Source organism: Scyliorhinus canicula, chromosome 7 (genome assembly GCF_902713615.1).
Source record: "Scyliorhinus canicula chromosome 7, sScyCan1.1, whole genome shotgun sequence".
Taxonomy (NCBI): domain Eukaryota; kingdom Metazoa; phylum Chordata; class Chondrichthyes; order Carcharhiniformes; family Scyliorhinidae; genus Scyliorhinus; species Scyliorhinus canicula.
Genome location: NC_052152.1, coordinates 36,185,430 through 36,212,733, shown reverse-complemented (window position 1 = coordinate 36,212,733; position 27,304 = coordinate 36,185,430). Strand labels below are relative to the sequence as shown.

The 27,304-nt window shown below is 51.4% G+C and overlaps 1 protein-coding gene across 8 annotated transcripts in view; it reads right to left on the bottom strand.

The window, feature by feature from the left end:
- The window catches only part of LOC119968865 (collagen alpha-1(VIII) chain-like), a 177,668-nt gene extending 150,777 nt beyond the window's left edge, over positions 1-26,891 (bottom strand). For 5 of the 8 annotated variants that reach the window (XM_038801759.1, XM_038801760.1, XM_038801762.1 and 2 more), the window contains exon 1: positions 26,798-26,887. The gene's annotated coding sequence lies outside the window, so the exon portion shown is untranslated. Of the gene's footprint in view, positions 1-26,797 lie in introns of all 8 variants that reach the window. The other 3 variants (XM_038801765.1, XM_038801767.1, XM_038801766.1) reach the window with 3 other exon arrangements.
- Between the last annotated feature and the right edge of the window lie 413 nt (positions 26,892-27,304).

Genomic DNA, 27,304 nt, shown 5'->3' with positions numbered 1-27,304 from the left:
TTCCTACCCGGGAGTGCAGTGCTTCCTTCTATCTGCTGCAAGACTGAGAACTCCTCCTGATTGCAATCAACAGCATTGCAGTCTTAATTCCAACCCTGTTGCCAAAGATGGTCACTGTCATGTAATGTAGCACACCGTAATAATGCAACGTAAAAATATGCTTATTCCTCTCAGCTCCCTCATGGCCAGAAAATCTGTTGGACAGATGTGGTTGGCACTTTGGAGTTTAATACCCCTGACAGGTCATGTCTCCAGGTGTACATTCCTCCTGCAATGGATCTCTGAATGGTCAGAGGTGGAATCGCTGTCTTATTTTTATTACAAGGACGCTGGCATTACTGAGTCCAAACCTGTGCAGGATAAGTGTCACTGGGTACTCTGAATGAACAAGAACAATGAGTGCAGAAGAAGGAGAGGTAATATCATTGAAACATATAAGATTCTGGTGGGGTTCGGCAGGGTAAATGTTGGGAGCATGTTTCCACTCATGGGATGAGTGTAGGACCAGAGGGCATAGTCGCGGAATAAGGGGGTGCTCATTTAGGATGGAATTGAGGAAGAATTCCTTCTCAAAGAGTGGTGACTCTTTGGAATTCTTTTCCCCAGAAATCTGTGGAGGCCGGGTCCTTGAACATTTTCAAGGCTGAGATCGATGGGTTTTTGATCAGTCGGGAAATTAAGGGTTACGGAGAGAAGACAGTAAAGTGGACTTAGTGGGTGTTAGATCAGCCATGATCTTATTAAATGGTGGAGCAGGCTCAAAGGGCTGAATGGCCTCCTCCTGTTCCTATTTTGTACGGTCTTATGGTCAATGTCAGCTCACACACTCAGCAGGCATGGATAGGGATCAGGAAGAACAGGTCGGGGTACCAGCAGACTGAGCACTTGCTTTAACCTGACCCTGCCTCTGCTGGAAGGAAGCTTACTGGAAATATTCAGAAGTGAGCACACTCGAACAAAATCAAGAGAATCAGTATTTGAGACCATAGGGTAAGATCAGAGCGGTACACAGAGGAAGGTCAAGACCTGTATCTAGAGATTTTAGGCACATGGATGCCATGTACAGCAGTCAGCATGTTTTTTTTTATATGTTTTATTCTCCTCCTTTTTCACATTTTCTCCCACATTTACACCCACCAACAATGATCAGTAACAAATATGTCAATCGCCATAGCAATAACAACGATCCCATCTTCCCATCAAACCCCAAACATTAGCCCACATGTTCACACAAATGACACAAAGGAATTAGGGATCACCCATAGTCACCATTAACGCACACAGCCCCCCTCCCCCCCCAACCCTCCCATCCACCCGCCCCAACTAATGTTCAAAGTAATCCAATTCTTGAAAGTGCATAATGAATAATGCCCATGAATTGTAGAACCCCTCCGTCCTTCCCCTCAGTTCAAACTTCACCTTCTCAAGGGTCAAGAATTCCAACAAGCCCCCCGCCACGCCAGGGCACAGGGTGGAGAGGCTGCCCTCCATCCCATCAGGATCCGCCTTCGGGCGATCAACGAGGCGAAGGCTACAACATCTGCCTCCGCACCCGTTTCCAACCCTGGCTGGTCCAACACCCCGAATATGGCCTCTGGGGGGCCCGGGTCCAGTTTCATGTGCACCACTTTAGAAATTACCCTAAAAACCTCCTTCCAGTAATCCTCCAGCTTTGGACAGAACCAAAACATATGAACGTGATTAGCCCCACCCCCCGCAATGTTCACACACATCTTCTACTCCTTCAAAGAATCGGTCCATCCTCGCCCTCGTGAGGTGTGGCATTCACTCTCCAGAGCACCTCACATCAGAACCCCTCCTCCATATCCTCTTCCAACTCTTCCTCCCACTTTGCTTTGATCCCTTCCAGTGATGCCTTCTCTTCTCCAAAATAGCTCTGTGAACCGCTGACACTACCCCCTTCTCCAGTCCCCCTGTCGTCAGCACCTCCTCCAGCAATGTGGAGGCTGGCTCCACCAGGAAGCTCTGCATCATCTTTCTAGCAAAATCTCGAACCTGCATGTATCTAAACATTTCCCCCTGCTTCCAGCCCATACTTTGCTTCCAGCTCCTTCAATCCTGCAAACCGACCCCGAAGAAACAAATCTTTTAGTGTCGTAATCCCCTTCTCCTCCCATTTCCGAAAATTTCCATCCCACTTCCCTGGCTCAAATCTGTGCTTCCCCCGAATCGGCATTTCCCTTGACCCTGCCCCCAACCCGAAGTGTTGGCGAAACTGCCTCCAAATTCTCAATGAAGCTATTATTACCGGACTCCCTGAGTATTTCCCCGGGGCCATCGGGAACAGCGCTGTTGCTAGTGCTTTCAATCCCGACCCCCTGCACAAACTCTCTGACCCACTGGGAATCAACCCCTCTTATTCAGCTCCGCACCTTCTCCACATACGCTGCCCAGTAGTAATACTTCAGGTTCGGAAGACCCAAACCCCCTGCCTGCCTTCCCCTATGTAGCAGCACCTTTCTAACTCTGGCCACCTTCCCTCCCCATATGAACGAAGTCCCTTATCTTTTTTAGCCACAGGGAAATTGATGCCTGCCCCAAAGTTTGTGGCAACACCCCCTTCCCTATCGTCTCTTCAAACATCCCCACCATCAGGGGTGCCAGCTTATCCTTGAATTTCTTATAATATTCCACTGGAAACCCATCCGGCCCTGCCACCTTCCCCGACTACATCCTCCCAATCGCATCCTTTATCGCCTGCTCCACTATCGCTCCTTCTAATGTAGCCCTGACCCCCTCCCCTAACCTCGGGTACTCCAACCCATCTAGAAATTCCTGCATCTCCCAGTCTCCCCCAGCTGGCTCTGACCTGCACAACCTCTCATAAAATTCCTCATAGACCTTGGGCGGGATTCTCCAACCCCCCCACCGGGTCAGAGAATCGCCGGGGGGCGGCATGAATCCTGCCCCCGCTGGCTGCCGTATTCTCAGGCACCGGGGATTTGTCGGGGTTGGGAATCGCACCGCGCCAGTCGGCGGCCGCTTGCAACAGCCCCCCCGGCGATTCTCCGGCCCGCGATGGGCCGAGTGGCCGCCTGTTTACGGCCAGTCCCACCGGCGTAAATTAGCGTAGGTACTTACCGGCAGGACCTGGCTCCGGGGGCGGCCTCCAGAGTCATCGGGGGAGTGCGGGGGGATCTGGCCCCGGGAGGTTCCCCCACGGTGGCCTGGCCCATGATTGGGGCCCACCAATCCACGGGCGGGCCTATGCCATGGGGCACTCTATTCCTCCGCACCAGTGGTTGTACCGGTCCGCCATTGCCAGTGCGCAGACGAACCCCTCTGTGCCTGCGCTGGGATGACGACTGCACATGCTGGCGCTTCCGCGCATGCGCTAACTCACGCTGGCTGGCGGAGGCCCTTTGGCGCCTGTTGGTGTGGCGCCAAGCCCCTTCCCCGCCAAACGGCGCAAACCACCCCGGCGCCAGCCTAGCCTCTGAAGGCGCGGAGGATTCCGCACCTTTGAGGCGGCCTGACGCCAGAGTGGATCACGCCACTCCTCAGCGCCAGAGTTGCCCGCCCCACCGATTCCTGCTGAATCCCGCCCCACGTTAATCAGATCCGGAGCTACCCCCAACTTCCCTGTCCTATCCCTCACCTGAACAATTCCTCTTACCGCTGCCTCCCTCCGGAGCTGACCTGCTAACATATCTCCATGTTCGTAAACTGCACCCCTTGCTCGTCTCAGTTGGCGCACCGCCTTCCTGGTAGATAGTGAGTCAAAGCTTGCCTGTAGTTCCTTCCTCTTTCCCAACTTCGCTGGGTCCTCATCTTCTGCATAACACCTATCTACCTCCAACATCTCATCTATTACCCTCTGCCACTACAATCTCTCCTCTTTGTCCACCCTGGCCTTAAACAAAATCACCTCACCCCTCACCACCGCCTTTAGAGCCTCCCAGACAACTGCCTTTGACACCTCATCCGTACAGTTGAAACCTGCATATTCCTCAATTACCTTTTCAATTTTGTCACAGAACCCTTGGTCCCCCAAAAGTCCCACCTCTAATTTCCACTGGCTTCTCCAGTGCAGTCAGAGTGTTCGATGCAGAGAGGTTGAGTCATGTGCGTGGGGCAGTTGAAAGTGAGAGTGACCTGGGAGCTGGTAGTGAGTAACTTTACGTGGGACTGAGATAGTTCGCCTCAATACAATTGTCATAAATTTTCAGAATTCAACTGTTGACACAGGGATGTCAAATAATATTTCATTGCCTGCTGCCAGATCTTAGAAAATTGGGTTTAGTTCAGTGAAAGCATTTCTTTTTTTTTTAATAAACAATTTTATTGAGGTAGTTTTTGGCTTTATAAACAGTTACAGACATCATCAGAAAGGAAGCAAAAAAGGCAAAAATGTGCAAACATCCACGTTCTTTCAATACTTCCACCGTAACATATTGCACAAGCCCGCTCCCCTCCCATCGGTACTACCCGCCATATTTTCCCTCCTACTCTACTCTAACCCCCCCCCCCCCCCCCCCCACCCCCCCTGCTGACGCTCACTCTCCCGCAAAGAAGTCAATAAATGGTTGCCACCTCCGGGTGAACCCCTGCACAGAACCCCTCAAGGCGAACTTGATTTTTTCCATCCCCAGGAAACTCGACATGTCCGCTAGCCACCACTCCGTCTTCGGGGGCTTTGAGTCCCTCCACGCCAATAGTATTCGTCGCCGGGCTATCAGGGAAGCAAAGGCCAGCACATCGGCCTCTTTCTCCCCCTGGACGCCCGGGTCTTCCGAAACCCCAAAAATTGCCACCCCTGGGCTCATCACCACCCTTGTTTTTAGCACCTGGGACATGACCCCCGCAAATCCCTCCCAGTACCCCCTCAGCTCAGGGCATGCCCAAAACATGTGAACATGGTTCGCTGGTCCTCCCGCACACCTAGCGCATTTGTCCTCTATCCCGAAAAATTTGCTCATCCGAGCCACCGTCATATGGGCCCGGTGAACGACCTTAAATTGGATCAGCCCGAGCCTAGCACATGTCGCGGTCGAGTTTACCCTACTCAGGGCCTCTGCCCACAGCCCATCCTCCATTTCCCCGCCTAGCTCCTCCTCCCATTTAAGTTTCAGTTCCTCTGTCTGGGACCCTTCCTCCCTCATGAGCACCTTATAAATACCCGAGACTCTACCCTCCCCTTCATCCCTCCCAGAGACTATTCTGTCTAGGATCCCCATTGGCGGGAGGCGCGGGAAAGATGGGACCTGTCTACGAACAAAGTCCCGCAACTGTAGGTATCTAAAATCATTTCCCCTTACCACCCCAAATTTCTCCTCCAAGCTCCTCAAACTCGCGAAGCTCCCTTCCAGGAACATATCACCCACCCTTCCCGCCCCTGCTCGCCGCCATACTCGGAACCCCCCATCCATACTGCCGGGGGCAAACCGATGGTTGTCGCAGATTGGCGCCCAGACAGACGCCCCCATCTCCCCCACATGCCTCCTCCACTGGCCCCATATCCGCAGGGTCGCCACCACTACCGGGCTGGTGGTGTACTTGGCCGGCGGCAGCGGTAGAGGAGCCGTGACCAGGGCTTCCAAACTGGAGCCCCTGCACGAAGCCGTCTCCACCCGCTCCCAAATAGACCCCGTACCCACCATCCACTTCCTTATCATAGCGATGTTGGCCGCCCAGTAATAATTGACCAGACTCGGCAAAGCCAGCCCTCCCTCGCTGCGGTTCCTCTCCAACATCGCCTTCTTTACCCGCGGAGACTTTCCCGCCCAGACAAAGCTCATGATCAGCCCGTTAACTCTTTTGAAGAAGGACTGTGGGATAAAGATCGGGAGGCACTGAAAAATAAACAAAAATCGAGGGAGGATTGTCATCTTTACAGTCTGCACCCTCCCTGCCAGCGACAGCGGGAGTGCATCCCATCTCCGAAACTCTCCCTTCATTTGCTCCACCACCCTGGCCAAATTTAACTTATGCAGCCTGCCCCAGTCTCGTGCCACCTGGATTCCCAAATACCGGAAATTTTCCTCAACCAGCCTAAACGGTAGCCCTCTCAATCTATTCTCCTGGCCCCTTGCCTGGACCACAAACATTTCACTCTTGACCGTATTTAATTTGTATCCTGAGAACTGGCCGAACTCCCTCAGCATTCCCTGTGAAAGCATTTCTAACTCATATTAATGCGGCTATTACTATCAGGTAGGGAAAATCAGTGCTCGTTACCATCCCTCATCAAGACAAATAACTCATTTTATGGCGCACCGTGGTCCCTTTAACATTGGCAGCAATGATTAATTTGCTTTCAGGCAAGACTTCCATCTGATTCTCTGAGGGAACTTCCTCTTTCATGAATTGCTGGCCGATCAGAGGAGGCAGTCACCACTGGGGCTACAGGCGGTTTTCAGTGCTGAGGAAACATGTAAGTCCGGGGCCAGGGGTCTCTGCAAGGGGGAGGGGTTGAGAAGTCAGGTTCAAGAGGCCGGGAAGGGGGTGGGGAGGGTCCTGAATGTGGGGAATTACTTGGGAAGGGGTGTGCCTCTGATGGGCTCAGAATGCCAAAAAAGGAAGACATCCCCCTCCCCCCCCACGCTTACCCAACATCAGCCCCACGTAACTAACACTGCCAGGCTTCCCCTGTAGGCCTGCACCCACCAAGGGTAACACTCCAGCATTGGTGGTATAAGGCCCTGACCTGACTATTAATTAGCCACGCAAGGGCCTCAATAGGGCCTAATGATGGGCAGGCCACCCAATGCTTCCTCCATCCTCCATAAAAGTTCAGGAAGCTCAGGGCTGGGTAGGTAGGCAGCAGGAAGGCCTCCTGACATATTTTTCATACATTCTGCCTCCAAACCTGCTACCAGTACATGGAATAGCATTTTTTCCAGGCCTGAGAGTTTGCGGGGCTAAGAGTTTGCAGGGCTATCTGAGATACCGTGATTGTTTGCTTTCATTTTCTGTTAAGCATTTAGATTCTGCCAAACACATGCATACTATGTTATACTCTTCAAAGGAATTAACACCATTGCAAATTGATTTGGTTTGAGATAGATCAGGTAATTGGAAATAAATCTAAAATGGTCATATCCAGTTCAGGGTTGGGATTTGATTTAACATTAAGCACAACATTAAAGTACTATTAACAGTCTTGGCAGTGCAGGCAAGAATCACAGAATCAGAGAATTTTTACAGCGCAGAAGGAGACCATTCAGCCCATCGAATCTGCACTAGCTCTGCGAATGAAGACATTGCAAATTTTAAAACTATAATTTTGTTTTAAAACGGACACTGATAAACTGTTAAGATGGCTGCCAAGGGTGTTGTGGCTTCAAGCCAAACTACCAAGCTTCCTGAAAGTTCCAAATTAAATTATAATTGGTGATCCCGTCCAAAACCTAGAATGGACATACCTAAATGCATCCCTTTTTTTAAAATAATTTTTATTGAAGAGATTTTTTACATGAAAATATTTACCCCACCTAACCATAGACTATTACAAAATATTCCCTCTTAACAAATATCCCCCCCCCCCCCGCCCGGCCCCCCGCGCGCGCTGTCCCTCCCCCCCTCCCTCCCCCCCAAAAACAAACAAAGCAACAATTAACATCAAACATGAACTGCGAACAAATTTGCCCGCATTACAACCTTAAATAACCCACCACACCCGTTGTTGCCACCCCCCCCCCCCCCCCCCCCCGGGTTGCTGCTGCTGCGACCTCTGCACCCTATCTTTGAGCCAAAAAGTCGAGGAAAGGCTGCCACCGCCTGAAGAACCCTTGTATCGACCCTCTCAGGGCGAATTTGACCCTTTCCAACTGGATAAAGCTTGCCATGTCATTAATCCAAGTTTCCACGCTTGGAGGCCTCGCGTCCTTCCACTGTATCAGTATCCTTCTTCGCGCAACTAGGGACGCAAAGGCCAGTACTCCGGCCTCTCTCGCCTCCTGTACCCCCGGCTCCACCCCAACCCCAAAAATCGCTAGTCCCCATCCTGGTTTGACCCTGGATCCCACCACCCTCGACACCGTCCTTGCCACCCCCTTCCAGAACTCCTCCAGTGCCGGACATGCCCAAAACATATGGACATGGTTCGCTGGACTTCCCGAACACCTGACACATCTGTCCTCACCCCCAAAGAACCGACTCATCCTTGTCCCCGTCATATGGGCTCTATGTAGCACCTTAAATTGAATGAGGCTAAGCCTCGCACACGAGGAGGAAGAATTAACCCTCTCCAGGGCATCAGCCCATGTTCCATCCTCTATCTGCTCTCCCAGCTCCCCCTCCCATTTGGCTTTCAGCTCCTCTACTGATGCCTCCTCAGCCTCCTGCATTACTTTGTATATGACCGATATCCTCCCCCCTCCGACCCAGACCCCCGAGAGCACCCTATCGCTCGCCCCCCTGCTGGGGAGCAAGGGGAACCCTTCCACCTGGCGTCTAGCAAATGCCTTCACCTGCAAATGTCTAAACACGTTTCCCGGGGGGAGCCCGAATTTCTCCTCCAGCTCTCTCAGGCTCGCAAACCTCCCATCTACAAACAGATCCTTCAGCTGCCTGATGCCCACCCTGTGCCAGCTCTGGAATCCCCCGTCCATGTTCCCCGGGATGAATCTATGGTTCCCTCTTAACGGTGCCTCCATCAGACCCCCCACTTCCCCCCTGTGTCGCCTCCACTGCCCCCAGATCTTGAGGGTGGCCGCCACCACCGGGCTCGTGGTGTACCTCGTGGGAGGGAGCGGCCATGGCGCCGTTACTAGGGCCCCCAGGCTTATGTTGCCACAGGACGCCCTCTCCATTCGTTTCCAAGCTGCCCCCTCCCCTTCCATCATCCACTTGCGCACCATCGATACATTAGCCGCCCAGTAATACCCCGAAAGGTTGGGTAATGCCAGCCCTCCACTCTCCCTACTCCGCTCCAAGAAGACCCTCCTCACCCTTGGGGTGCCGTGCGCCCACACGTAGCTCATGATGCTGCTCGTCACCTTTTTGAAGAAGGCCCTAGGGAGGAAGATGGGCAAGCACTGAAATAAAAACAAAAACCTCGGGAGGACCGTCATTTTAACGGACTGCACTCTGCCCACCAGCGACAGCGGCACCATGTCCCACCTTTTAAATTCCTCCTCCATCTGTTCCACCAGCCTAGAGAAGTTCAACTTGTGGAGAGTCCCCCAGTTCCTTGCCACCTGCACCCCTAAATATCTAAAACTCTTTCCTGCTCTCTTCAACGGGAGTCTCCCGATTCCCTCTTCCTGGTCCCCTGGGTGTATCACAAATACCTCACTCTTACCCAAGTTTAGCTTGTACCCCGAAAAGTCCCCGAATTCTGCTAGCAGTTCCATCACCTCCGGCATTCCCCCTTCTGGGTCTGCCACGTATAGCAGCAGGTCGTCCGCGTATAGCAATACCCGGTGCTCCTCCCCGCCCCTTGTCAGCCCTCTCCACCCCCCTGAGCCCCTCAGTGCCATCGCCAACGGTTCAATTGCCAGTGCGAAGAGCAGGAGGGACAAGGGGCACCCCTGTCTGGTCCCCCGGTGGAGCCCAAAGTACTCCGATCTCCTACCATTCGTCACTACACTTGCCGTCGGGGCCGAATAGAGCAGCTTCACCCATTTAATAAATCCCTCCCCAAATCCAAACCGTTCCAGCGTCTCCCACAGGTACTTCCACTCCACCCTATCAAATGCTTTCTCCGCGTCCAATGCCACCACTATCTCCGCCTCCCCCTCCACTGCCGGCATCATGATGACGTTTAGCAGTCTCCGCACGTTCGTATTAAGCTGCCGCCCTTTCACAAAACCCGTCTGGTCCTCGTGTATCACCCCTGGCACACAATCCTCTATCCTGGTAGCCAGGATCTTTGCCAGCAGCTTGGCGTCCACATTCAGGAGCGAGATAGGCCTATATGACCCACACTGCACGGGGTCCTTGTCCCGCTTCAAGATCAGAGAGATCAGTGCCTGCGACATTGTCGGGGGCAGAGCCCCCCCTCCCATGCCTCGTTGAAGGCTTGCACCAGCACAGGGCCCACCAGATCCGCATATTTTTTGTAAAATTCCACCGGGAACCCGTCTGGCCCCGGCGCCTTCCCCGACTGCATATGCCCAATCCCCTTGACTAGCTCCTCTAACCCTATCTGCACCCCCAGCCCCTCTACCAGCTCCTCTTGGACCTTGGGGAACCTCAGTTTGTTCAAGAAGCCCTCCATCCCCCCTCCCCTCGTCGGCGGCTCTGACCGATACAGCTCCTTATAGAAGTCTCTGAAAACCCCATTTACTTCTGGCCCCTTCTGCACTATGTTCCCACCCCTCTCCCTCACTCCCCCAATTTCTCTAGCCGCATCCCGCTTTCGGAGCTGATGCGCCAGCATCCTACTCGCCTTCTCCCCATACTCATAAATCGCGCCCTGCGCCCTTCTCCACTGTGTCTCCGCCTTTCTGGTGGTCAACAGGTCAAACTTAGCCTGCAAACTATGCCGTTCCCCCAGCAGCCCCTCCTCTGGTGCCTCCGCATATTTCCTATCCACGTCCAGAAGCTCCCCCACCAGCCTCTCCCTCTCCTGTCTCTCCCTCCTTTCCCTATGTGCCCGTATGGAGATCAGCTCCCCCCGGATCACCGCCTTCAGGGCCTCCCATACCATCCCCACCTGCACCTCCCCCGTGTCATTAATGTCCAGATATCTTACAATGCTCTTCCGGACCCTCTTATACACCTCCTCATCTGCCAGCAACCCCACATCCAGGCGCCACAGCGGACGCTGGTCTCGCACCTCCCCCATTTCCAAATCTACCCAGTGTGGCCCGTGGTCTGAGACCGCTATGGCCGAGTACTCCACTTCCCGTACTTTCGGGATCAGTCCCCTGCTCAATACAAAAAAGTCAATTCTAGAATAGACTCTGTGGACATGGGAGAAAAAGGAATACTCCCTCGCCCTCGGCCTCCCAAACCTCCAGGGGTCCACCCCTCCCATCTGCTCCATAAACCCCTTTAACACTTCTGCCGCTGCCGGCCTCCTACTCGTCCTTGAACTCGATCTGTCCAACACGGGGTCCAGCACTGTGTTGAAGTCCCCCCCATGATCAGGCCCCCTGCCTCCAGGTCCGGAATGAGGCCCAGTAGGCGCCTCATGAAGCCAGCGTCGTCCCAGTTCGGGGCATACACGTTAACCATCACCACTTTCTCCCCCTGCAGCCTACCCTTCACCATGACATATCTACCCTCTTTATCCGCCACCACCTCCGCCGCCACGAACGACACCCTCTTCCCTACCAGGATCGCCACCCCTCGGTTCTTTACGTCCAGTCCTGAGTGGAACACCTGTCCCACCCACCCCCTTCTCAGGCGGACCTGGTCCGCCACCTTCAAATGGGTCTCTTGTAGCATTGCTACATCCGCCTTCAGTCCCTTCAAATGCGAGATTACTCTCGTTCTCTTGACCGGCCCATTCAGCCCCCTCACATTCCAAGTGATCAGCCGGGTCGAAGGGCAGCCCGCCCCTTTCCCCTGCCGACTAGCCATATCCTGTCACCTGCTCGCCCTGAGTCAGCCCTCCCTTTCTGACCCGCTCCCCATGGCGATGGCGCCCCCCCCCCCCCACCCCTCCAGTCCTCAACTTCTCCTCCCTGGCCTTTTCAGCAGCAACCCGGTGGCCCCCCCCCTTCCCCCCTCCCCCTCCCCCCCAGGCTAGGACCCTTCCTAGCCGCGATGCACCCTCCATAGTACTTCCGTAAGTCAGCTGGTTTACGCTGACCCGGCTGCCCCTGCCACACTCCGGCTCCTCCCGGCATGGGGGACGTCCCCCCCCTTACCACCCCTCCTTGACCCCGCTCCAGCGCGGGAAAGGGAGCCATTGCTGACCACGCCCCTTACTCCCACCCCGTCCCTCCTCTGCCCCGTGCGCGGGAAACCAGAGGAAAGCCCGCGCTTTCGCCCTGCCCCTCCCCGCCCCTCCATCTTCAGTTCCACCCCCGTCCCCGATCTCACACCGATAAATACAAAACACCCAAAAACCCCACAAGAAACACATACCCCCGGCACTCCCCCCCCCCACCCCACCCTCCCAACATAACATTATAAATAACAGAAAAAAGAGAGAAAAAACTGGTATAGAGAACAAAAAGGGTCCAAAAGATACGGCCAAGTGAAAATCCAACCAAAAGAAAGCCACGTGTCCAGCTTAAAGTACCAGAGCGGCAACGACCGCCAAGTATCCCCTGGTTCTAGTTCGAGTCCAGCTTTTCTTCCTGGACAAAGGCCCACGCCTCCTCCGGGGACTCGAAATAGTGGTGCTGGTCCTTATAGGTCACCCACAAGCGCGCTGGCTGCAGCATCCCGAATCTGATTCTCTTGGCATGCAGCACCGCCTTCGTCCGGTTGAACCGGGCCCGCCGCTTTGCCACCTCCGCACTCCAGTCCTGAAAGATCCTCACCGTCGAGTTCTCCCATTTGCTGCTCCTCTCTCTCTCTTGGCCCACCTCAGCACCCTCTCCCGGTCACTGAATTGCTGGAACCGAACCAGCACCGCCCTCGGGGGTTCGTTTGCTCTTGGCTTCCTGGCCATTACTCTGTAGGCCTCCTCCAATTCCAGGGGCGAAGGGACGGCCCCTGCCCCCATCAGTGAGCCCAGCATTTCTGCCACATACCCCTGGAGGTCCGACCCCTCCAGCCCTTCTGCCAGGCCCAGGATCCTCAGGTTTTTCCGCCTCATGCGGGTATCCGTCTCCTCCAATCGGTTTTGCCATCTCAGGTGGAGTGCCTCGTGCACCTCCACCTTTCCCACGAGGACCGTGGCCTCCTCCTCCCTCACAGTCATCTCCTGCTGCAGCTCCCGAATTGACGCCTCTTGGGTCGCCTGTGCCCCCATCAGCCTGGTAGTCATCGCGTTCATCGACTCCAGCAGCTCCACTTTCAGCTCCGTGAAGAAGCGCAGGAGAACGGCCTGCTGCTCCTCCGCCCATTTCCTCCAGTCCTCGGGTGCGCCGCCGGCCGCCATTTTGGATTTCTTCCCCCGCTTTTTTCGGGGAGTTGCTGCCGCTTTTTTTCCTGCCCCACTTCGGGTGACGACCATAAATTTTTCGGGGTTCTCCTCTGGGAACCTTCCCCCACCGGGAATTGCCGTTCCAGCGCCGTTAGGGGCCCTCCAATCGGCCCGAAAACACCTTCCTAACAGGAGCAGCCAACGTGCGACTTAGCTGGTCATAGCCGCAACCGGAAGTCTCCTAAATGCATCCCTTTGTGGAATTTCATGCCTGCTATTGTTGAAATATACCCCAAAACACAGGGATAATAGAATCCTAGATGCTATGTCTCCATAGTAACAAAGAAGGCCAGTTTTCCACAAGTGCAAAAGACCACCTTCTATTGTATATCAATGGTCATTAATCATGTGATTTAAACTGGCTCTCTAATACTGAAGCACTTTCATCCCAAAAGCTCAGAGAGACCTGGGCGATCTGCACAATAACACCAACAATACAAAGGTTGCAGAGAAAGGTTGTGCCACATTTGTCTGTACCGTGAGGCTTAAAAGTCTTTTTTAAAGTTTCCTAGCCTGTTTACAAAGTTCTGAATTCTGAGTAAGGAAATTGGATCTCCTAATAAAGTAGCCATGAATATCTGCCTGCACAACCTGAACAGTCCTTATTTCGAAGCCATCTGAATTTACCTGAGCTACAATTCCAGACTGGCAAAAACATCCCTTCTTCATGGACTCTCAGAGGGACATGAACTGTTAACTAGTTTTGTCAGTTTAATATTTGAAAAATGCACTACTTTCTTTCACTGTCTCTTTCTTGGCTGAGTGGGGTGTGACTGATGTAGGGTGAACATGGAAATAAATAATCCTCTTGATTCAAACCCGTGAAAGGCTGGCTGCTGGGGACTTTTGGGTGGTGCGGTAGCACAGTGGTTAGCACTGTTGCTTCACAGCTCCAGGGTCCCAGGTTTGGGGGGGGGGGGGTGGGGAGCTGCCATTGGCGGGACTAGAAAATTCCGCCAACAGAAAACCCTGGAAACCTTTGGCCCTATTTACACTTTACAAGGTTCGCAAGCGATTCCACAAAGCAAATCTAATTTGGAAGTTTGAGATGACTGATTGCACTGCCTTCAAATATTAAAAAACTTAAATGTCAACAGTAATAACGTGCCAATTCGGTCACATTGGTTTTTAATTCACTGGCCTGAAATAATAAAATATTAACTTAAGAAATTAAATAATTCACCTGCATCATTGCCATTAAAAATGCTAACTTAATAATAATAGCTTATTGTCACAAATAGACTTCAATGAAGTTACTGCAAAAAGCCCTGAGTCGCCACTTTCCGGTGCCTGTTCAGGGAGTCCGGTAGGGGGATTGAACCCACGCTGCTGGTCTTGTTCTGCATTACAAACCAGGCGTTTAGCCCACTGTGCTAAACCAGACCCCATTCAGAAGTAGTTAGCAAACTACACCAGTAGCTCTTTAAAAGCATTGATAGAAAATAAGATTGTAATTAATGTTGCTACCTGTTTTTGTTTAAACCTCCCTCCTTTGTTTCCCATGGCAGTAATTCCTATTAAACAAATATTTGTTTTCTGCCTGCAAGGAATCTTTTTGAATGTCTCCCTCCACGGCAACTCACTCCACTTGTCAGTAACTTTCTTTGTAATGTCCTAACTTTGGTACAAAAGAACTCATAAAGTTTCTAACAGTCTAGGAGGTAGTTATTTTAATTTTGAAACTATATTGTGAGACAGCCTCGGGCATCTCTGCAAAGTGTACTCCATTTGCGCAGATGGACTAAATTCAGGCCATGCACATTTTAATGCTCAGAACTTGGGAGTCTCTGACAACAACTGTGAGCCTCCAGCATGTCTAAAGCCTGAGTGAGAAACGAGGGAATATCCTCTCATAATAGAGAAAAGAATGTCCCAAGAATGCTCACACTTGCCATAAATCATTATAAAGAGCAACTAGCGTTAGCAACTATCAAGAACTACGTGTGCATCTGCAGGTCTCGTCTGAATCATCCAGGATGATAAGGGAATGGTTTTGGACAGTACCTGTGCCTTAGAGAAGGGCAATTTGTTAATCAGCCTGAACACAGTAGCTGAAGCATTTACTCAGTGCTAATCCAACGGCTAACGAGTAACTGCAAATAAAAACTGTCCGTTCTGCCAAGTGATGCGAAATGAAGAAAATAAAAAACCTTCAGCATTCCTTAGTGACCATCTCGGTAGGAAAATCTGAATCATGCCAATTACAGAAGCCAAAGGAATAATACGAGCAGGAAACATACTGGAACAAGATGGGACTACAGAACGGAGCAGCAGTGATGAGTACATATACAATCTTGGGATGAGTATTTAAATAAATCCGCCTGAGTAAATCAGAAATCCAAATGTTTGAATTGCCTGAATGGAGCTTAGAAACAGTGAGGGCAATGTGTGGACCACCAGAGATTCAGATACATACGGCGCTGTTTTTGCCACACCACTGGGAATCAGGTACACATCTCCTGCACCAGACCACCCCTGACTGTGTGCATGTATCCTCTCGTCACCAAAACATACACAAATATTCAACTCAAACACTTTCATTTCCCACATTGGAACATGCAGGACGATGGCGACCAGGCTATCCACGCTTCCTCTAAAACAGCAGAAAGTCAAATGAAGAGGAGATTCAAAATCCACTTCGCACCAAAAGAATTGATGGTTGAGAAGCCAACCGTGTGACGACGGTCTCTGTTCGAAGCGGGTGCTATTTATGGAGGCATGAAAACCTTTGCGACAGAAAATTAGATCTCATGTGGATTCTGGTGAAACTTATTGCCCCTCAACGCAGGCATTTATTTTTAAAAGCTAGCCCATTGTCAAAATAGAGTACAGCTGTTACCGAATCAGGCTGAATTTGGATTGTTTCAAACTTTTTTATGGGATGTGGGTGTCGCCGGCTGGGTGAGCATTTATTATCCATCTCTAATTGCCCTTGAACTGAGTGGTTTGCTGGGCCACTGCAAAGTCAACCACATTTCTGTGGGTCTTGAGTCAAATGTAGGCCAGACCAGTCAGGATAGTAGGTTTGCTTCCTAAAGAGGCATTAGTGAACCAGATGGCTGTTAACGACAATTGTTTCACGGTCACTGATAGGCTTTTAATTCCAGATTTTTATTGAATTCAAATTTCACCATCTGCCACGGTGGGATTTGAATCTGGGTCCCCAGAGCTTTACCCCAGGTTGCTGGATTATAGTCCAGCGATAATATCACCACACCACTGCCTCCCCAGGAATCCACTTTCCCGCTGTTCAGACTTGTTGGCATTTTGAAATGTGTTCCTTTCTGGCACAGCTTATCTCATCCTCATAAATAAACACAATGTTGGAAATACTCAGCAGGCCAGGCAGCACCTGTGGAAAGAGGAACAGAGTTAACGGGTGCGATTCAATGGAAACATTTCGAAGTGATATTTTGGGCGGGTTTAGCGGTGTGTTCCTTGATGGCCGCGTCAGGGAGATCGTGGCCCCTATTCAACGGCACTTGGTGATGAAAATGAGCCCCCATGAGATTCCCGTCATTACTGCCTGATTCCGTGGACTTGCGCCTCAGCATCTTGCCGCTAACAAGGCGGAGCACTTTTAAATGGTCGCTCAACACTCACTTCCAGTCAGCAGACAAGCATGGCAGTGTGCAGAGCTGCTCCTCACTTTGGGAATGCTAACCTAGCTAAACCTCCCGAAGCTGTGGTTGCGAGATGGGACCTCTTGGGCGGGATTCTCCGATAATGTGGCTAAATGTTGATGCCGTCGTAAGCGCCGGAGCGTTTTGCGATGGCGTCATCTGGCCACTAGGAGCACCGATGCCCCAACCTACAGGGGGCCAGCACGGCACTGGAGCGCTTCACACAGCTCCAGCTGCCGATATGTGCCCCAAGCACGGCCGGCGCAGGTCTGCGCAAGCGCGCTAGGCAACATGGCTGAGCCCTACAGGGACCTGGTGGGGAGGAACATAGCCCCCCCCCCCCCCCCCCCCCTGGAATTAGCCTGTCCGCGATCGGTAGCACCCGATTGCGGGCCTGGTCACAGTGGAGGCCCCCACCCCCCCCACCAAGGAGTCAGATCCCCCCTCCCCCCCACCGGGATGGCCCCCGCAGCCAGAACGCCGATGTCGCGCCGGGTAGGACCACATGCGAACGACACCGGTGGGACTCTGCCGAACTCGCGGGCACTCGGCCCATCGAGCGTGGAGAATCGCCGGAAGGGCCGTGTTTAGCAGCCCCCGACCGGCGCCACGTGACCGCGCTGGCTCCATTGGCGCCGATCCTCCGGTGGCCGGAGATTCGGCGGCCCAGTGTCGGAGTGGCGTCGCGGGATTCGCGCTCCGCCCGGCGATTCTCCGACCTGCCATGGGATCAGAGAATCCTGCTCCCTGGTCCCCCGAGGGGGTTGGAGACCCAGCAGCAGAGTCAGCAATAAGGCCTGGGAGGCAGTAGCAGCAGCTGTCAATGTTGGCAGCATGACCAGCAGGACCAGCAGGACCAGCAGGACCAGCAGGACTAGCAGGACCACCGTCCAATGTTGGAAGAAAGCCAATGACCTCCACCGAGCTGCAAGGGTAAATTACGCCTCTCTCCTGGCACCAGTTCTGCCTGCAACCCCTCAAGTTCTCAAATCCCACCCTCACAGACCACTAGCTGACACCTCACACCTTTGGGCGGCACAATGGTTAGCACTGTTGCTTCACAGTTCCAACGTCCAAGGTTCGATTCCCAGCTTGGGCCACTGTCTGTGTGGAGTTTGCACGTTCTCCCCATGTGTGCGTGGGTGCCACAGTCTAAAGATGTGCAGGTTAGGTGCACTGACCATGCTAAATTGCCTTTAGTGCCCAAAAAGGTTAGGTGGGGTTACTGAGTTACGGGGATAGGGTGGAGGTGTGGGAGGTGTAGGGTGCTCTTTCCAAGGGCTGGTGCAGACTTGATGGGCTGAATGGCCTCCTTCTGCACTGTAAATTCTATGATCTATGATCTTTCCCACACCGACCTTCATGCTTGTTTCACTGCACCTCCTGGCACCCACCAGCACAACACCTTCATGTCCAGATGCAGTGCCCACACATGCCATCTGCTCTAGACCACCCTAACCCATGAAGCTTGTGGCTCACAATGCCCTCTCTTTTTCCCCGCAGGAGAAGATAGCCCATAATAAGCTGGAATAGGCCAAGAGTCCCAGAGATTCGTGTCCTCATCCACTATCAGGAATGGACCCTGGAGATCGGGGGGTTAAAGAGGAGGGAGCAGTTAGTGATAGTGAGGGTGGCCTGCATCACAGAGGTAAGGACCCACTGTCCCTTCACCGAGTGACCTGTCTCAAGTGCATAGTTCATGTCAGCCAAATTGATGCTCCCTCTCACTGGTTCCACGTCCATTATTTCGCAGGATCTACCATCCAACGAGGTCGGGCCATCTGGAGTCATTCCCCCCGCATTGCCACCCAAAAGACTATCTGGAGGAGAGCTCCGAGGAGACCACAATCGAGGCGTCACACGTATCACACCCACATTCCACCAAAGCAGAGACATACACCACAGTGGACGACATTGGGGACACTGCGGGAAAATCTCAGCAAGTCTGGCAGCATCTGTGGGGAGAGAAAAGAGCTAACGTTTCGGGTCCGATGACTCTTTGTCAAAGCTGACGGTGGACAGTGACAGTGGACAACATTAGTGGACAGGCTTCTGGGGCACAATCTGGTGCTTCTGCACATCAGGTGGACGTGCAGGAATATCCAAGGGAGACAGCTGACAGTAGTCAGAGGTCTGCTGGATCCCAGGGCCCAGCTGGGTCCCAGTCAGATGCTAGGCCTCTGGACAAGGTTCTCCCACAGCTGATGCAGATGATAGGGCACAGCCGTGACATCCAGGAGGGGATGTCAGATACATTCCAACAACTCCATAGCCGATTGGAGGAATCCCAAAGGCTTAGGTCGCAGGAGATGTTGCCAACCATATTTGGCACTGAGCACAACACTGCCAGGGTAGCGGCTGCAATGGAAAGCCTGGAGCAAAACGTTCGCATCTTCAGTGTGACGACCATGGCTGAGGGTCTCGAAATCATGTCCCAGGTGCAGGTGGACATTCCTGAGGCACTCCAGAGTGTGGCCCAGTCACAGGCTGAGGGCATTGACACCATGCTGCAGACAATGGGGAGCCACCAGGACTAGTAGACCCATGGTCTAGAGGCCTGTGGGGTTCACTGCAGCTGCCCCTCTATCCAATAGAGACCCGCAGGGCCCTGCAGACAGCATCATAGAGGAGGAGGCGCTGGAGGCCAACCCAGGGCCTTCCAGAAGAGGCAACGGCGGTCTCTCATTCTCCCGAATCCCCTGTTTCTGACACCAGTGCACCTCAAGGCCAGCAGACAGAACAGGATAGCACCGCTGACACAGGCCCATCACCTGGAGTGATGTTACCCTTGGATGGTGGAACAGTGGTTGGGGAGGGGGTAGTGTGATGGGGAAGACAGGTTGGGGGGATTGAGGGAGGGTGAATTCAGGGTGTGGGGAAATGGGGGGGGATTGGGGTAGAGGAAGCAGAGTAGAGTGGTTGAGCTGAAGGACAAAGTCTCGACCAAGGGAATCTGGTGTGGATGAGGGCCTCCCCTGGTCTTCTGGGCATGTCGGACCCTTCCTGCTGACTGCCTTCCATCCTCCTGCACCTCTTGGAGTTTCTCCCTGGGCTCGTCTTTCAGCCCCTCCTGGTCCTCCTCCTCAGACATGGTTGCATGTCCCTCCCCCTCCACCTCCAACAAGTCGCCCCGCTGCTATGCCAGGTTTTGGAGGGCGCAGCAGACCACCACAAAGCGGCAGACCGTCTGGGGGGTGTAGTACAGGGCACCAGCAGAACGGTCCAGGTATTGGAACTGCATTTTGAGCAGTCCTCTGCACTGTTCAATGACAGCACAAAGGGCAGCATGGGACTTATTATGGCGGGTCCCCACCTCGGTCTCCAGCCTTTGCACTGGTGTCATCAGCAAGAACCTCAGCGGATACGCCTTGTCACCCAAGAGTCAACCCGTCATCCTGGGGTGGTCCTCGAAGATGCCGGGGATCTTCGAGGGCCCCAGGATGTAGCTGTGATGCACACTCCATGGGTAGCGTGCAGACGTGCATCATGCAGAGGCATTGGTAGCACACAATCTGAACATGTAGGTAGTGGAACCCCTTCCTGTTAATGAAGGGCACTCCCTGATACCCTGGTGCGCGCAGGGCGACATGCATGTCTTCTACTGCCCTCTGGACCTGTGGCATTCTGGCGATGGTGGCGAATCCTGCAGCCTGGGCACCGTGGTGGGTTTGGTACAGGTTGAAGGTGATGTAGTTGGATGCCCGGCCATACAGACCACACATTATCTCCCTGGTGCATCTGTGTACTGGAGCTTGAGAAATGCTGCACAGGTCTCCGCTCGAGCACTGGAATGATCCGGTTGCATAAATGTTCAGGGCTGTTGTGACCTTCACTGCCACCGGGAGTGGGCGTCCTCCTCCTGCACGGTGCCATGTCCTCGCAGACATGAAACAGGTGCCACACTGTTTCTTTGTTGAGACAGAGTTGCCTGCGGCACGCGCTGTCCGCCATCTCCTCAAAAGACCAACAACACCTGTACACCGTGAAATGAAATGAAATGAAAATCGCTTATTGTCACAAGCAGGCTTCAAATGAAGTTACTGTGAAAAGCCCCTAGTCGCCACATTCCGGCGCCTGTTCAGGGAGGCTGTTACGGGAATTGAACCGTGCTGTTGGCCTGCTTGGTCTGCTTTCAAAGCCAGCGATTTAGCCCTGTGCTAAACAGTCCCTTGTGCCGGCACCATGTGCCGTTGCTGGCATCCCCCTCTGGGTTCCTCCTCGATCTGATCGGTGGGTGTGCGGTGGCCCCCTGCACATGTGGCGCCGCCTCCAACCTACGTCGTCGCGGCTGACTCCTTCTCCGGTATCTGCCTGCCTCGGCTGCCACTAGCAATGATTCACACCAGCAAACGTTTTTTAATCTGGAAGGAATTGGAGTAGGAAAGAGACCAACAATCCATTAGGGCTTCTATCCCAAGACCCTCAAATCCCACAAGCCCAGCCCACAAGATCACCGCACCCTTAACATGACTCTTCCGCCTTCTCTCCAAGTGCCGTCCGGTGAGCCAGTTGTGCTGGCAAATCTTGCTCTACACACTAACTCCAGACCCAGACCTCTGCGGGGAAAATGAGGGACGCTATGCTCTGGTGCCCTCCTCTGATCCACACACTTACCCTTTGGTCACGAGAGGATCCCAAGTGCTGAATCCCTGCTCTTTACGGTTTGAATGTTGGCAGCTGCCTCTATGGTGCTGACGCTCCTAGAGCTCAGGCACACTGTGCAGGCTTCAAAGTTTCCTTGAGATGCTGTGCACTAATCATCCTCTGAGGCATGGCATGTGTACCTTGGAATAGGCACTTGAGAGTTGAGGAGTGTGCCGTGCTATCACAACCAACAAGACTCATTCCTCATTTGAAATAGCCTTCGGCTGTGCAGCTAGAGGCTGCTCACAGTCAAGGGGAGTGAAATTGAATTTCGGCATTGAAGGCATAGCAGGAAGTGTTTGGTGGCCCCTGTTGTGGGTCTCCACAATATTTAAAGATGGCTTGATGGCCTCACAGATGCAAAGCCCCTTACCCCACCCCCCTTCCCACTGGCCCAAGAGTGATCCCCGACTTGGAACGCTTCAGCTCCTCCCCCCTGATCAAGCCCAACACCTCTGAGGGGTCCCCCCCCGAGCACTGGGGCAGCAACTGTTGTGCCCTTGAGCCGCATGCCAGAAAGTGGAAATGGCTACTCACCTCCCTCACTTCCCCTCAGCAGCCATTGCGCCAGCTTCATGTTTTTAAAAAGGAATACTAAGCGACACCCTTGTGATGTCTCGATGACGAGTCGGGGGGGGACGCTGTGTTCGACTTCAATAGAACATAGAACAGTACAGCACAGAACAGGCCCTTCGGCCCTCGATGTTGTGCCGAGCCATGATCACCCTACTCAAACCCACGTATCCACCCTATACCCGTAACCCAACAACCCCCCCCTTAACCTTACTTTTATTAGGACACTACGGGCAATTTAGCATGGCCAATCCACCTAACCCGCACATCTTTGGACTGTGGGAGGAAACCGGAGCACCCGGAGGAAACCCACGCACACAGGGGGAGGACGTGCAGACTCCACACAGACAGTGACCCAGCCGGGAATCGAACCTGGGACCCTGGAGCTGTGAAGCATTTATGCTAACCACCATGCTACCCTGCTGCCCCTAATCTTGCTAATAAGATTGAAATGAATGCAAATAAGGGTTAATAATATGCTCGCCATTTTTGGATTAGATCCGGAACTCTCCATCGGGAGCGGGCCGGGTGAATTGCAAACTGGTTCGCACCTGGTGCGAATCTCAATTTTGGCCTTTCCCGCTATTTATTTGGCGCGCCCAGATCTGTGTCGGGCGCAATGCGGTGGTGAAATTACACTCCTCATTCCTGATGGATGATTTATCTTGCTCATCCTCAGAAACATTCCCAGGCACTTTCACATGTTTTTCACTCATTTCCCATTATTTATCCTGACCCGAAATTGGAAAACTACAATACAAATTCAGCGTGAGGTCGCCATCACCTCTTAAAGTCAGTAATTTATACAATATAATTAATTATTTATAAATCATCAATATAGTTGATTATAATTCTAAACTGTTTGCATTTTTGGGCTCTTTCCTCTATATTCTGAAGCCAGGCCTTGTTGAGAGAGAAATCAGGGTCCTATTTGCATGACAGGACCCAGAATGTCATTTTAGGTCGGCATTGGTCAGAGCCCAAGAAGTGTGGGAAAAGAGAAGAGAACTTGCGAAGCTACGAGACAAACAACATCTGTGTGCTCCGACAGAGCAGTATTTAACATTACGACTGCCCCTGCAGCATGCTTGTGGGTTTTTCCAGCCTGATTTTCAGTGCTCAACCTGGCAAACTGTGTCACAGGCTCAAAAACATCGGGCTTTTGAATAAAATGTATTCCTGGGATGTCAGCATGTATTTCCTATCCCTAATTGTGCTTAAACTGAGTGGCTTGCTAGGCTATTCCAGAGGGCAGTTCAGACCACATTGCTGTGTGGGTCTGGCATCACATGTAGGCCAGACTAGCTAAGGAAGGCATATTTCCTTCCCTAAGGGACATTAATTATCCAGATGGGTTTTATGACAGTCGTTTCATGGTCATCATGAGAATTTTAATTCCAAATTTTAAAAAAATTAAATTAAATGTTTTGAATCCCGGGTCCCCTGGGTCTATTGGATTACTAGTCTGGTGAAAATGCCACAACGCCACCATTTCTCTGACGGCCAAAAGGCAAAAACGACCTCTGTATTTCAACGAAAAATTATAGAAAAGGGATGACCAAATAGTTCACTAACGCCATGTCCTGATATGATTGTGTGATGCTTTTTTAAAAGCCTGCGCATGCAGATGATTTTTAAGTATCATGAGAGGGTACAGAGTATGGATGTGCATTTGTCATCAGCAATTGAATTCCTTTAACAGCACGAAGAAAAGTCTCATGAAATGAGAATCTGACAAAATCACAAAATGTCACTTGTATCATCAGTTTGTGAATGAGCCATTCATTTATCAATGCTATTGATAGACTGAATGGTCACACACTCCTTTTAAACCAGAGTGTTATCCTACCCAATTTATACGATCGCATTATGATTTTTTTCATTAAGAAGTGTGTATGTTAAGATACAGTGAAGCAATCATTGTTAACACTTTAACGAATTATTCCAAACAAATGATCACATACCTTTTTCTGATTTCAGCTGCCCAATCAGAAGAGCTCACGAAAGATGCATTGTGCAAATTTCCTCAGTTCTCATTTAGATCACTAGAGGGAGCATTTCACAGCAACACAATGCTCTAACTGGGAGTTGGAAATGCTTCTGGGACCACTGCTGCCTTGCTAAAGCACAAACATTGAATCCCTACCGTGCAGAAAGAGGCTCTTCGGCCCATTGAGTCTGCACTGACCTTCTGAAAGAGCCTTACCGACGCCCAATCTCCCGCCCCATAACCCCACCTAGCCTTTGGGCATGAAGGGGCAATTTGGCATGGCCAATCCACCTATCCTCTTTGACTGTGGAGGGAACCGGAGCACCCGGAGGATACCCGCGGAGACTCGGGAGAACATGCAAACTTCACACAGGCAGTTGTCCGTGGCTGGAATTGAAATCGGGTCTCTGGCGCTGTGAGGCAGCAGTGTTAACCACTGTGCCATCGTGCTGCCCACACTGAACATCTCATAGAATGGCACTGACTGCCCAGTGGGAGACGGTGGCACGGTGGTATTTTCAGAAAATGGCGTCATGCTCTGGATACCAGAGTTCAAAACCTACCGTGGCAGATGGTGAAATTTCAATTCAATAAAACAAATCAACTAATGATGACTGGGAGTTTAATGTTGTAAAACCCTATCTGATTAAATAATGTCCTTTAGTAAAGCTAATCTGCGACCCTTACCTTGTCTGGCCTATATGTGACTCCACAGCAATGTGATTGATTCTTAACTGCCCTCTGAAAAGGCCCAGCAAGTCACTCAGTTCAAAGGCAATTAGGGATGGACAACAAATGCTGGCCCAGCCAGTGACATCCACATCCCACAAATGAATTTCAAAAAACTAACCCTGACTAAGGTGAAAGACTGCTCTCCCAGATTTATAAAGCAGAAAGGATGGCAGCCGGTATGAGGTGAACTCTTGATGGGAGTCAGGGTCATAAGGGACACATTATAAAATACATGCTGTAAGTTCTTCAAAAAATTGGAGCACTGCTTTGGAGGAACTAAGGGAAGAATAAAGTCTTTGAATCTATATTCTGCTATTGACAGATGGAATTGTTTGTGAAAAAGCCCGCGTATAGGAGGATGTATTTCCTGAGGTGTCATCGCGTGACCTTCATGCCTCCAACCTTCTGGCTCCAATGCTCCCACTTCAGGTGAGCCAACGAGGTCATTCTTATGGCACAATCCTTTCCCACAGCAAATGGAAAGTGAAATATAGTAACATAGGAAATGGGAGCAGGAGTAGGCCATTCGGCCCTTCGAGCTTGCTCCACCATTCATCATCGTCATGGCTGATCATCCAACTCAATAGCCTCTTCCTGCCTTCCCCCCCATATCCTTTGATCGCTTTTGTCCCAAGAGCTACATCTAACTCCTTCTTGAAAACATACAATGTCCACAGGCTCACCATTCTCTGGGTGATGAAATCTCTCCTCACCTCAGTCCTAAATGGTCTACTGGATATCCTCAGACTGTGACCCCTGATTCTGGATTCCCCACCATCTGGAACATCCTACCCGTTTCTACCCTGTCTAGTCCTGTTAGAATTTTACAGGTTTCTACGAGATCCCAATCTCATTCTTCTACACTCCTAACCGACTCAATCTCTCTAACATTCATCACGCGATTCGATGATTCAGTCAAACAGCCTTTTTCCCATCTCCAGTGCTTTGAGAAATAATAAATGAAAGTGTTAAAAGAAAACAAAACACTTGCAAAGGGGAAAAGGTTTTGTTCCAGATGAAGATTAATGTTTATTTTTTAGAGACTCCAAGTAGGTTGGCAATCCTAGTAAAGTTTTTAAACGCAATCTATATCTCAGTCTTTCACCTTGTTCCTGCGATTTGTAATTTGGTGAGTGAAAGTATGAGTTCACGCACTGCAGATGTTATGACTTAGCCGCAAAATTCCTGAGGAAATTGACTTTCCCCCAAAGAAGTGCGGCTGAAAGAAGACCACACCGAAGTTTCAAATTCTGCACCTTCATAAAGGGCCTTTGTTGAAACACTTATGAAGAAAGGAATGGGGGAGGAAGGTTGGAAGAGGTTCAAGAGGTTAATTGAAAGGCGCAGGGTACCACGCTGCCTGGACTTATTAAACTCTAAGTTAAGTACTGATTGCCCAGTGGGAGTGGTTGCATCTCCCTGTGCCAGAGCCTGTGCCAGGTAACTGTGACAATTAAATAAAGGCAAACCTCCTTTCACTCCTGTCCAAATGTACAGCACAACAGACGGTAAGAAGACACTCTAACATCTGGATCTATGTATAGAAATCTGACTGAAAAATACTGTTACGCAGCAGGGAATTCGCAGATTATAGCAGAACTCTACCTCAGAATACAATTTTTAGAAGTCTCCAGTTGCAATGTTGTTAACAATCGGCCTTCATCCAGTCTTAGCTGCTGCAACGAATAGTAATCTGCTTCAGCTAAAGCACAGTTAGCTCCTGTTTTCTTTTGTCATTTTGTCATTAGCACAAATACTTTCTGTCAAAAATTCTCCAGCTTCTTAACTGCAGCTTTTATTTCCACATCACGGTCTGTCAGCATATTTCTTATGTCTGTCGCAGAGAATTTTGCGACATTCTGACATAGATGAACCTCAGGTGAGCTGCTAAATTTAGAAAAGGGAGTAATTATTGGAAAAAGAGTAAGTCTTTCATTTCTCTAATCGTTTGACTGAAGTGTGCCACTGATAGATTCTACTCTCGCTCATTTTCTTGAGTGTGAAGGCATACAGTGCAGGCAAAGGACACAACTGGAAGGATGCTACCTGCGGTGTGAGGTCATCCACCTTTGAAAATCAGTCAGCTATACGCTAAAAAGTAAAATCAGAATTGCAGAAACAATTGCTTTGAACAAAACCCCTGGTAGGTCGAGTTTTAACAGCTTGGCAATCACGTCCGTAGCAACTTAAAACAGCAGTGCTTAGTGGCAGCAAAACTCTTACCTTGGGCTGTGGGTGATGCGAGGAAAGATGTTCACTGGCTCACTACAGCAGCGGACTGGGAAAATGCACTGCTCAGCCACTACCAGCAACTTCACTTGGCTTATATGTGCAAATGGGAGGAGCTGTACACCAACCGGAGGTGGGCAGTCGAGAAGGCAGACAAGAGGCTGACAGGCACACTGGCAGTCAGGACCTCTACTTTTTGGAGAGAGATAAGAGCCGAAGCAAAGGTAGAGGGGCAGCTAGGAACGTGGCAAAGGAAGAAAAGAAACATTTATTTTCAGAGCAACTAGAATAAAAGTAAATGCATTCGAGCTGGTGATTGATTCAGAAGCATTTTATCGTTTTCCAAACGGACTGCTCCCTCCTCTGCTCCCTCCTTCTCTCCCTCCCACCCATTGCCACAACCAATTCAAAGCAGCCCCACTTTTTTTTATCCTGACAGCACTTAGTTCAGGGAGCAGCTGTAACTTTTACATGCTTTCGTCTGTTTGCACTAGTAGCTGC